This window comes from Peromyscus leucopus, chromosome 7 (genome assembly GCF_004664715.2).
Source record: "Peromyscus leucopus breed LL Stock chromosome 7, UCI_PerLeu_2.1, whole genome shotgun sequence".
Lineage (NCBI taxonomy): Eukaryota > Metazoa > Chordata > Mammalia > Rodentia > Cricetidae > Peromyscus > Peromyscus leucopus.
This window is the reverse complement of record NC_051069.1, coordinates 94,851,004-94,863,184: the sequence shown is the minus strand read 5'-3', so window position 1 is coordinate 94,863,184 and position 12,181 is coordinate 94,851,004. Positions and strand designations below refer to the sequence as shown.

The following is a 12,181-nucleotide window of genomic DNA, read 5'->3' as shown; positions in this document are numbered from 1 at the left end:
AAAGCATGGTGTGGGGCCCTGGAGAGTGAGTGAGTGAGTGAGTGAGAGAGAGAGAGAGAGAGAGAGAGAGTCTAATTGCATCGATGCAGAACTCAGATGACGATGGTGCATCACACTGAGCCAGTTTAAGCAGACAAGGTCAGATGCTCAGTCTCATAAACAACATCCTTCCTCAACAAAGACCAAACAGATCACATAAAATGAAATATAGAACTTGGAAAGGGCAGAGTCCAGGATTTCAGCTCCTCTTTTTTTTTTTTTTTCTGTGCTTTAGGGTCAGAGACCAAGCTGAAACAAACAAGGAACAGGAAACATTAGCACACATCTCTAAAATTTCATAGCAAGAGGTGTGTGTGTGTGTGTGTGTGTGTGTGTGTGTGTGTGTGTGTGTGTGTGTGGTGGTGGTGGTGGTGATGGTGGTGGTGGTGTGGTGGTGGTGGTGGTGACGACTAAGGCAGGATAGATATTGGCCATCCATGGTCACATGCTGATTCTTGGGTCGGTTAAGGTGTGGACTGTTTTTTAGTGATTGGTAGCTCCCAATGTAGCTGAGGATTGAGTTTCCCATTGGTAGAGTGGCTACCACTGTGTAGTTCTGGCTGGCCCGACATTTGTAATGTAGATCAGGCTGGCCTCAAACTCAGAGATCTGCCTGTGTTTGCCTCCTGAGTGCCTCTTTCAAAAGCCCATCAAGTTGTGCATCGTGGCTCAGGTTTGTCAGCCCATCACTTGGGAGGCCAAGGCAGGGGGACTGCTGTGAGTTCCAGGCTAGCCTGCCCCACAGAGTGAGACTTAGTCTCAAAATAAAGCACAGACTGGAAAGATAATGGCTCAGTAGTTAAGAGTGTGTGGTCGGTATGTAAAATGAATAGAAAATCTCTTAATAAAAAAGGAAAAAAAATCAATAAAAAATGAATTAAAAAAAAGAAGAATGGCTACTGCTTTGGCAGGGGGACCTGAGCAGGATTTCCAGACACCGTGCCACTGTGCTGGGCATCCACAGCTGCCTGTAACTCTATCTCCACAGGGATCTGATGCCTCTGACCTCTGTGGCGCGCGCGCGCACACACACACACACACAGAGTCTTCAAACAAAGGAAACCAAACAGTAACAATAAACAAACCCTAAAAGCTCCATGATAATGAAATCAAAGCTCATTGTACCTTAAAGTTTCTAAGTCTTTAAAAAAATTTCTGACTTGGCTTCTGATTGACATTTACCTGCCCAGCATTTTTTTTTCTGTCTGTCTGTCTGTGATTTTCATGGCAATGACTGGTAGGCTAGACCCAATCATCTGTGCTGTACACCAATTAGCTGGGGGTGAGACAGTCAGCTGAGCGCGGCAGAGCTCACCAGTTAAGCCTACCTCAGAACCAAAGGACAAAATAAAGCAGCCACAAAACAAGAAAAAGTTCATCCGATAAAGACCGTGCTGATGTCCAACAAAATCAGGTTAACTTGCTGTGCCAGAGGGGACCCCCTGACCAGAGAGTAGAGAGGCCTTGGGGCCCCTGGCCAGATAGAGGGAGGTGCAGCTTTTCACAGCACTCGGAGGAGTGAGGTTTGGAGGAAAACGCAACAAAGCCGTGTGTGCTAGCTCAAGGCAAGGCTGGGGTGTGTATACAGAGGCTGACATCAGGCTTATGCTCAGACGAGAACTTCCGATCTTTGTTTCCTTGGAAACTACAAAGTGAAGACACGTGTAGAATGCTAGTGCTGATCCCTTATCTGGAGCTGTGCGCCTGGGGTGCAAATCCAGGCTGCGTTAAAATGCCTTCGATGCTCCAGGCAGGAAGGAAGTGTTTCATTCTCACTGTGAATTTTAACAGTTGAGTTTCTGACACCATCGTTTTTGAAAACAAGTTTCTTCATGTCCTTTTGTTAATTAAAAAAAAAAAGTAGATTTAAAAAAAACAGCTATACAGAGGACACATCCTCTCCGTAGAAATCGGATTATGCCGGGTACCAACCAGGGTCTCCTGGGAACAGCAGCCTGGCTTCCATAGCCTGACACCAGGATGTGACTTGGGGTGGAAATGCCTTGACAGCTACAAGAACACAGAGAAAGACTTTTGGAGTTTGTGCTCTTGAGGTGAATATCTGTTCACCTACTTGTTCTGTGAATATTTATTGAGAGCCTACTGGGTGCCACCCGTTGTAAATGAGATAGTTTCTCTCCTTGAGCAGCTTACAATCTGTTGAGGGAAAACTTGGAGCCTGGAACAAGCCCATTACGCCCCCATGAGGCCAATAACGGGTACTGGCATACATTTGTTTTAAACAGCAGAAGGCAAAGGCTTTGTGGACTCTAACCTGGGGATTTGTTCCCGTCCCTGGTGAGACTAGACAGAGCCATTGGAAAGGGGAGGTTCTGAGACAACATCCGTTTTGAAAACGTTGGCGAGATGCTGATGCTGGTGACCCACCGTCCAGATCTGGATCTCAGAGTAACCCCGAACTCTCTAGCGGCTCACCCACAGCTGGAACAAGTCACACGCACATGCGCAGTCGCCCCTCCCTGAACTTTCAGCCCCCCAACTTTCTCCAGTGTGCAGGGAGTTTCCTAAGCCTGCTCATAGGGTAGCTTGGCAATGCCGGGTATGACTCTTGTCCTGGAAGCGACCACTGACAACAACAATTGCTCCTTGATGTGCGGCCACCAAGGTTCAGTCTGTATAGTTTCTCAGAGGATTCCCAGAAGGACTGAACTCGATATCTCCAGGTGAGGTGGCAGCGCTGTGAGCATCCTCAGATCCAAGATTGAGTGGACAGGCCCGGTCTTTTGTACGCCCAGTATAATCACCACGCTGCTAAGTTCTTGAATGCAATGGCCACATCATGCCCCGCAAAGAGCCTTCATGACACGCCTCCACATCATCTGGTTCTTACGTTCTTTCCGCTTTCCAGGACGTTTCCTGAGCCCTGGACCGGTAATACAGATGACACTCCACAGTGACGCTCAGCACTGTGACCATGTGCGAGTCTGCATCAATCACTATTTGCTGCAACAAGAAACTTCTCAGACCAGGGCTGAGGGCCACGCTAGTCCTCGGGTAGAAAGACACACATTTAGGAGGCGTTTTGGCCTTAAGTATTTGAGCTTAACTGTATTGGCAGGACTTGAAGCATGGTAACTTGCTTCTCTCAGGAAATCAAGTGCTTAATGGACAACGGCTGCTTCTCACCTACATGCTAAGTAACTCTATTTCCAAGCGGAACAGCATTCGGCTCCTATTATCCCCATGTCATGGATAATTAAGGAATAGCTAGTGAAGGGTGAGCTGGTCCAGCTCTTTGGGGCTGATCCTCTATGTAGGAAGCTCTTTAGGTTTTTCTTTCAAATTTATCAAGTCTGAAAAAAACAAACAAAAAACCACAACCCAAAACACTCACTGAGAAATGAAAATTCAACTCTCTTAATGACAGGCTGTCTTCTAGGGACAGTTTATTTCAGGAAATGTCATTTGACCCCATTTACTCAAGCAGTTATGCCAGAAACTAAATAGTACTTCATGTCAAACATGTGCCCTTGGGTCCTAAGATGATGGTGATAACGACGTGTCCAAAATGTGATGGCGCTGACAGTCGATTTCCTTGCTCATCCCTTCTCTCCCCTCCTAGGCTCTTACATGATAATAGAATCGAGCTGAGTTCATGGCTCTCTAGCTGGAGAGCAATTCTCACATATTCCTTTGTAGCTGGATATGGTCCATGCTGTGACTAACAGAATTTGAGTAGAAATGATGCATCCTCCTCTTTTCTTGTCAAGGGGAAGTCCCTGGGCTTAGACCTTCCATCCTTCCCATTGTCTATCTGGGTGATGCTTAGAAGAATCTCAGGTACCAGGTACTGAGTACAGCACACCTGTGTTACCCTCAGTCTCTGAAAAACTGTATGGACTATGCCAGCTACCTGCTGACTTGTAACACCTATGCATGTGAGAAAAACAAATCTTTCTCCTTTAAGCCAGCTTGTTAGGTCTTTTTATTAGAGCAGTTTAACTCTGTGCTGGTTAGTTGTTGTTTTTTTTTTTTTTTCCTTTCTGTTTTTTGTCAATGTGACATCATCTGGGAAGAGAGAACCTCAACTGAGAAAATGTCTTCATCAGATTGGCCTGTGGGTGAGTCTGTAGGGAATTTTCTGGATTAAAGATTAATGTGGAAGGGCCTGGCCCATAGAGGGTGTTGGCATCCCCTGGGCAGGTGGTCCTGAGTTGTGTAAGAAGACAAACTGAGCAAATCAGTAGGTGGTGTTCCTCCATGGACTCTGATTCCCTTCCTGCTTCCAGGTCCCAAGTTCCTGCTCCATCTTCCCTTGATGATGGACTAGCAGCTGTAAACTGAAATAAACGCTCTCTTCCCCAAGTCGCTTCTGGTCACAGTGTTTATCACAGCAGCAGCAGAAAACAAACTGGGACAGTCTCTTAGTCTCTCTCTCTCTCTCTCTCTCTCTCTCTCTCTCTCTCTCTCTCTCTCTCTCTCTCTCTCTCTCTCTCTCTCTCTCTCTCTCTCTCTCTCTCTCTCGTGCGCGCGTGCATACATACTCATCTACATACTCATCTATTTACTATATTATCTATATACTCCATGTGCCCCTTAATCTGATTGTCATGCATTTGTTTAGAGCATTCAAGATAAATGTTGACACTTCCTACGTCAATGTTAGAAATGTAGGCACTGTTTGTCCTTGTCCAATTCATCATTTTTCTTTATCCATCCATTATATATATTGTGTTGAGACCCAGTATGTATAGAACTCTTTGCTATGGGTGTGCAGGTGTATGGATGACTCAGAAATGAATACTTTCAAGAAACTCAAGTTTAGAGACTTCACAGAAAGTAAAAACATTAAATTAGGGATACTGATGAAAAACTTTTTCCCTGCAGAATTTAATAAGAATTGAAAAAAACTTGGTTTCATTTGTGTTTTTTCCTTATTACTATTTTTTTGAGAATGTTCTCTCTGGTATGTCTGTGTATCCATTTTCAAGGCCGGTGTTTACAGGGCAAATTACCATTTTTGGTTAATGACAATAAAGCATGCAATGTGCAGGCTCTGCACCACGGCATACACTCAGCCTCTTGTCCATCCTGCCCCCAGTCTCTGGAGAGTATTAAACACTGGAAAAGCTGGCGCCACTTCATTGAGTCCTTCAGGCTTCCTGTGTGCTAGGGAATGAATTCCTAAGGCTCAAACAGAATCCTAAGTGATGAGGCTAAGGAGAAATTGAAAAGGCTCCAGGGTTTGTCAGGTAAGAGTCATTTTCTTTTCCTAGGGGTAGGTTTATAGACTTTTTTTTGTTTTATTTTTTTCCCCCACACAAAATCTCTTTTATTATGAATTAACACAAAACAAAACCCTAAATAAGTAGCTTGTAAGATCTACAGATGTGCTGTTTTTAAACAGGACTATAGTAGCTTTCTAGTCAGACTTTGTCACTGTGTCATGTTTTTTCCTGACATGCTGACTACAACTGCCCATTGTGAGATCAAACAGTTATTGAAGGAGGTTATCCTGTTTGAACTGGATACTGTTCAGAATCTAAGTTTCACCAGACACCAGTCTTGTCAAGTATTAATATGGCTATAATTGTTTTTGTTTTTACAAATGCTCTCTCCTCCTCCTCTCTCTTCTCCTCTCCTCTTTTTTTCTCTTTCTTTGTATTGTTTGTTTATTTTGATTTTTTTTTTGAGATAGAGTCTCATTGTAGTACAGAATGGCCTCAAACTTGCTATGTTAACAGAGGCCATCCTTGAACACCTCCTGATCCTTCTGCCTTTCTCTCCAAAGTACTGGGTTTACAGGTCAGGCACCACCATGCCACCTGTGATTGGCCTATAAAAGTCTTTTCTTTCCTTCATAGGCCAAGAGGGAAAGAGGCATGTGAGAATATGGACAGATGAGAGCAACTTCAGATAGTAAAGAGGTAGAGAGAAATCGAGGTGGGGATAGAGGCAGAGAAGAATCTGAAATAATACTTGTTAGAGAAATAGAGAAAGTAACTCGTCAAAAACTGTGATAAGAAGGAAACTGCAAGTCTCTGAACTTTTATTGAGCAAGAAGATATGAAGTAGTATGAAGCACATGCAGAATTTTCCATCTTGTGGAAAGGGGAACCCAACTAGTTATGGTCTAATGTGTGTTCTGTGGATTATGTCACAGGTACAAAGCTTTTGGAGATTTAAAGATTGCAGATTGGTGTTCAATGGCAGAACCAAGGGGAGGAGAAAACACTGACAATTTAGTGGTTGGACAGGTGTAGTCAAGATCTAAAACTCAGGTGAAAGATGCCTGTCCATTCCAGAGCATGCTGGGGGAAATGGTCGTGTGCTTTCAAATTCTCAGAGATGGGCTTCCTGGAAAGATCTCTGGGAATGTTTATTTTGTCACTGGCCAAGAAGAATGGAGTCTTGTCTGCATTCTGCTGCAGCTGCAGCAAACACAGCATGTTGTAGTTCAGAGGAAATGGAATGATGAGTACTGTCGCCTTGGTGCTTTGATTTTGACTATTCTGTCTTGTTCTAACATCCCTAGGTCATCTTGTGTCTTCTGTGTAAGGAACAGCTCATTACCTTACTGAAGTTTTGTGGTTCCTCATTCTGACCACATCCCCGATTGCTCCTTGGCCATAGGTTGCAACGGTAGACTCAGTGTTCTCTGGGCTCTTAAACTTAGTGCCCTTAAAATACTACGTTAGCTTAAAAAACAAAAAACATGCCCATTCTGCACCATTAGTTGCACAGATCTGCCAAGTGTTTGGTTTTGTGCTATTGGTTCTGAATATATATATATAAAACTTTGGGGTCTCTCTATGTAGCCCTGGGTCCTAGAACTTGATATGTAGACCAGACTGGCCTTGAACTCACATAGATTCACCTGCCTCTGCCCCCATGAATGCCGGGGTTAAAGGCATGAGCCACCACACCACACCTGATGTGATTATATTCTTAATGCAAATGACTTTAAAATTTAATTGTAATTAAAGTACCAAAGAGGACACAATAGGCTTCACATCTTCTGTTTACTGGAATGGCGGGGCGAGGGCACACCAGACTTCCTAAGGATATCTTTAATTGTTGTAGAACATCCTATCTTAAAAGAGGAGCCACCAGGTGGTGGTGGTGTGCATACCTTTAATCCCAGCATTTGGGAAGCAGAGGCAGGCAGATCTCTGTGAGTTCGAGGCCAGCGTGATCTACAAAGTGAGTTCTAGGATAGCCAGGACTGTTACACAGAGAAACCCTGTCTCAAAAAAAAAAAAAGAAAAGAAAAGAAAAAAAAAAAAAAAAAAAAAGAGGAGCCTTTCCAGTAAGCCAATGAATCTATGCAGCCACAGCCACATTCAAAGTGCAGAACAGAAAATGAAAGGATTCCGTTGTGTTCTACAGGGAGATGGGAGACGGAGACGGGTGTGTGTGTGTGTGTATGTGTGTGTGTGTGTGTGTGTGTGTGTGTGTGTGTGTGAAACAGTTATCAGCAACCACAGTGCCATGACAAAGGGAGAGTGCAGCAGGGAAGGAGGGCTGGGTAGCAATTACAGACAGAGTGGTTGTGAAGGTGGGAGCCTTGGTCCCGGAGCCGCGCTGAAGAACATTCCAAGCAGAGGAAACAGGAAGTGCAGAGCCCTCTGCAGGGAGTGTCTGGCTGATCTGAAGAACAGCAGACCAAAGAGATGAGTACAGAAAGTGAAGGTGAGGGGTGGGGGGATGGCTTGGGAGGTAAAGTGCTTGCTGGGCAAACGTGAGCACTGACTCCAGTCCCCAGAACCCGAGTAAAACACCCGGTGGATGCTTGTAAGCCCAGCGCTGGGGAGGCAGAGGCAGGCGGGTCTCAGGACCTTTGCTGGCTTAGCTTCGCTTAACGGGCAAACCTCAGGTTCCAGGGAGAGACACTGTCTCCAGAGGTGGATGGCTGTTGGGGAACAACACTCAGAGTTGATCTCTGGCCATCACGTGCACACATGTGCATTGGCCCACACCTACAGAGCCCTCCTCCTCCACCAGGTTAATTAAAAGTGAAAGCGAGAGATAAATGAGAGAGAAAAGCCAGGGTCACATCACTTAGCATTCTGCGACCTAATTCATCTTTCCCTCAGTTGAGCAGGGAGCCTTGGGAGGTTTTGAGCAGAAATGGCTTACATTTCACAGGCCCTTCCTTAGAAGTGCTGAGGGTGTATTTCAGGAGAAAGGGCAGAGCAGGGAACCCATGGAAGTTGTTACCGTCATCAGGCAAGAGAGATGAGGATGTCTTGCCCCAAGGCATTTGCAGTAGAAATGGTGACAGATGGGTCATTTCTAGATAGCTCTGTTCAAAGGCAGAGACAGCAAGATTTCCTGTGTAGGGGAGAGGAGTGTGGGGTAAGTCTGGGGCTTTGGGGTCTGTACAAGTAAAAGACTTCAGCTGTCAATAAGACTTTTTTTTTTTTCTTTTTAGACAGGGTTTCTCTGTGTAGCTCTCACTGTCCTGGAAACTCACTTTATAGATCAGGCTGACCTCGAACTCACAGAGATCCACCCGCCTCTGACTCCCCAGGGCTGGGATTAAAGGTGTGAGCCACTAAACCTGGCTTAGTTGTCATGAAGTTAAGTGAGGGAAAAAAGGCAGGGGCAGATTCAGGAGAGAACTGTTGTGGACGTTGATTGTTATAAACAACAAAGAAAACTTGACATGTTTCAGTTATTCATTGAAATAAGGGTGCTAGGTTCAGAGACACAGTGTAATGGGGTGAGCGACTCTCCACCAGGCTTGGATTAGGAAGTGACCTGGGAGCTGACTTCTGGAAAATGTGTAGGAGTCTACCAGGTGTGTGCACACTCATGGGTGTGTATGAAGGAGTCCTGAGGATTCTAGGGAGAAGAAGGAATACACAAGCTTTATGAATCTGCAAAGCCTGAACCAAACTTGGCAAATGTGTTATCTTGTAATTACCACCTCCCTGGAGTTTGTAGCCCAGGGAATCTTATGACAGAAAATGAAATATCTGATCCTTTTCAGCAGCAGCAGATAGGTTTGTGTTATTGCATGCTTCTCCAATTCCATTTAAAGTTATTTAAGATGTCAAAAGTGATAAAAAGTAGTTCAATGTCACCGAGTTCCTTTAAGCTGTGATTCTTGAGATAAAAATGAAAGTCATTGAAAAAGACATAGACAGCTAGTTCTGAAGAGCTTATTTCCCTGAGGTGACCATGGTCTCCTGTGTGGTGTCGCACCCACACCTGCATTCATTTTGATGTAGGGAGGCTCTCTCCCACTATCGTAGAAAGTCTGTTAGAATCAGAAGTCTCATGTTCATCAAAACATGGCTATTTCCTGGATTTACCAAGTCAAAGATGTGGTCAGCTTTTGATACAAAGAAAGCATTTATCTTTGATTAAAAAATACTGATGCTTTGTTTCACCAATGAGAAAGGACTCAGCCTGGGGGTCCTATTTTGTAGATTGTCACTCAAAGGTGACAGACATCTCTAATTTCCAGCATTCCACAAATCTGTCCTCTTCCATGGGTTCGCTGTCTTCACACTAACTCTGTTGAATGGTGCTGGCAAACAAGCACATGCTCCAATTTTATGGCTGACAGAGCTGAAGTGTAGAATATTGCAGAGACCTGCAGGAAGACGTAAAATGGGAATGTGTCAGGACTGACACTCGAATGGATATTATTGGCTAGCTCTATGCAGTTCTTACTGCACTTTACTCTCCTTCGTTTCTGGAGGAAACTTGGGTTCTAGGATTTCAGCTGGTCCCCTGCCTGTGTGCATCATCATCATCATCTCATCATCATCATCATCATCATCATCATCATCATCATCATCATCATTAGCAGCAGCAGCAGCAGCAGCACACTAGGCTGGTCTGGCACTGGGAGGATGTGGCTGCTCTTTTACAACTAGGTCCTCTCCCTTTTCCCCCTCCACCCCTTTCTGGTCTCAGGTAGCCCAGGCTGGCCTCAAATTTGTTATGAAGCCAAGGCTGGCCTTGAACTTCTTGCCTTTTCTCTCCAAGAGCTGGGGCAATAGGTATGTACCACCGTGTCCATCTTACAGGCCTAGGTTTTGAGTAGTCAAGAGCAGGGGCCAATACCAAGTGGTGGGGAGAGATACAGCAACTTGTCTCCATGGAACTGTAGTAGGTTAGCTTGGGGATGATGCATTACCGTGTGGGAGCATGGTGCAATGATGATCACAATGATCACGAGGATCTCAGTGACAGAGATGCAGTAACCAGTGGTCCTCTGGGCCAGGATGCATCCTGGAAGTAGCTTCAACTTCAAGGTGACACACACAGGAGCAGCGTGGGCCACAGCAGCAGAACACAGTGTAGGCTCCTTCCCTGGAGCAGTGTAGTTATGTGACCTCTAGGCTGCTTCCCAAGCTGCTGAAGGCCTGTGTGGATTGCAGTGTTCTTCAGGAGCAAAGACTGCAGATGTCTGGGCAGATGTTAGGGCCACTGTGGGCTTCCTTGCTTTTGCTCTTGGGGAGAGGTGTGTGCTGGTTTAAGCTGATCTTGACTGGGAAAACAGGGTGTAGAAATGAGGTGTTTCCTTCCATCGCTAAGTGACTGTTTTGAACTTCCGTGTTCTCCAGGGTTTCTGCCACGCCCTTGTAGCACCACAGCTGCACTCTGACCAAAACGGAGGTGTTGGCTCATGGTTCTGGTCATTTTTCTGTGTGGTGGTGAGCCTGAGACACCTCTGGTTGGTCATTGTACTGATGTCTGAACCAGGCATCACAACGAATTAGACAAGTTAGCCTGTGGAGAAGAGCTAGGTTAATTAAGAACGGCCCGGCAGCCAAGGTTCCATCCCATTCCAGAAGTTTAGACTCTTCACCAGTTGTGTGCCAGTCTTTGGATTTCCACTGGTGGTTGGCAAAGGGCGGGAATCAGCATGTACTTATTGCTCCACAGAGAGCCATACTGTCTGGCTCTCTCTCGACACTTGCTGGTGGAAAGCTCCAGGCTCTACACATTGTTGCTTTTGGAGGCTAAGGAGCCATTAATTGTCATCGAAATGTTTGACACAGCTTCCCTCAAATATTTTACAACAGAGTTGTATTTATATCTAAGCCAAGATTTGGGGATGGGCACAGGAAGCAAATGTTAGTGTTTATGTAACCACTTTAGGCTGAACTTAGGGTTCATTCTTACTGCCAAGTCATACCGTTTGGGTTCCAGTGTGATGTGTGCAGAAGATCATCTTCACAGCTCCCAATCATTTGCTTTCTGGAGCTCACGGTCCAGATGTATGACACCAAAAGACTATGCTGTAAGAAAGTTCCAGATCCAGTGTTTATTCTAACCCTGTGAACGTGAGAAGAGAGAACACCAGTATCAGAGAATTAAGAATAGATAGAAAGAAAATGGGAAAATATGTTAAATTAATTGTGCACATTTATATTGGATAGTTCATCTACGATTCTACCACTACAGTCCCTCCTTCCTCCCTCCCTCCCACCCTCCCTCCCTCCTTTCACCCACCCACCACATTTTGGCTCTTTACTTAGCTTTTTCAGTCTTTCAGAATATCAATATCTTCGAGGGACACAGGCCATTAGTTTGCAGACTGCCCTTAAATTGTGTTTATGTGATTCTCTCCCTTTGATGAGATTTGGGGGAGGAATGAAATACAAGAGATGGTGAGGTTTCTCACGCACAGTTCCAGGAGGTGCGTGATGTCGCCTCATCAACCATTTGGTTGTCATGCCTGCCAGCTTTCTCTGTTAAAAAGGTTGTTTGTTTTGTCCTTCGTAACTTGTAGATAATTTTTAAAAGAGATCCTTCGAGGCTGTGTTATTATCTTTATTACTTTTCTATTCCTGCGACAAAACATCATGGTCAAGGCAGCTTATAAAAGAAAGCATTTAGTTGAACTTGTGGTTCCAGAGGGTTAGAGTTCATGACAGCAGAACAGAGGCATGGTGGCAGGAACAGCTGGGAGCTCACATGTGGATCCACCAACAAGCAGAGCACACTGGGAATGGCGCAGTCCTTCAAGCCTGCGCCCAGTGACACACTTCCTCCAGCAAGGCCACACTCCCAGACTTCCTCATACAGCCATCAACTGGGGACCAAGTATTCGAATGTGCAAGACTTATGGGGACATCTCATTTAAACCATTGCAGTAATTATCTTGTTTTGCAACAAAATTTTATCCAATGGTTTTAGCACCTTTGGACATGTCCTC

General features: G+C 45.1%; 1 protein-coding gene across 1 annotated transcript in view; it reads left to right on the top strand.

The window, feature by feature from the left end:
* Positions 1-5,154: 5,154 nt before the first annotated feature.
* LOC114693565 (collagen alpha-4(VI) chain-like) overlaps positions 5,155-12,181 on the top strand; it is a 117,179-nt gene continuing 110,152 nt past the window's right edge. Inside the window, 1 exon segment of the mRNA XM_037207894.1 lies at positions 5,155-5,252. The gene's annotated coding sequence lies outside the window, so the exon portion shown is untranslated.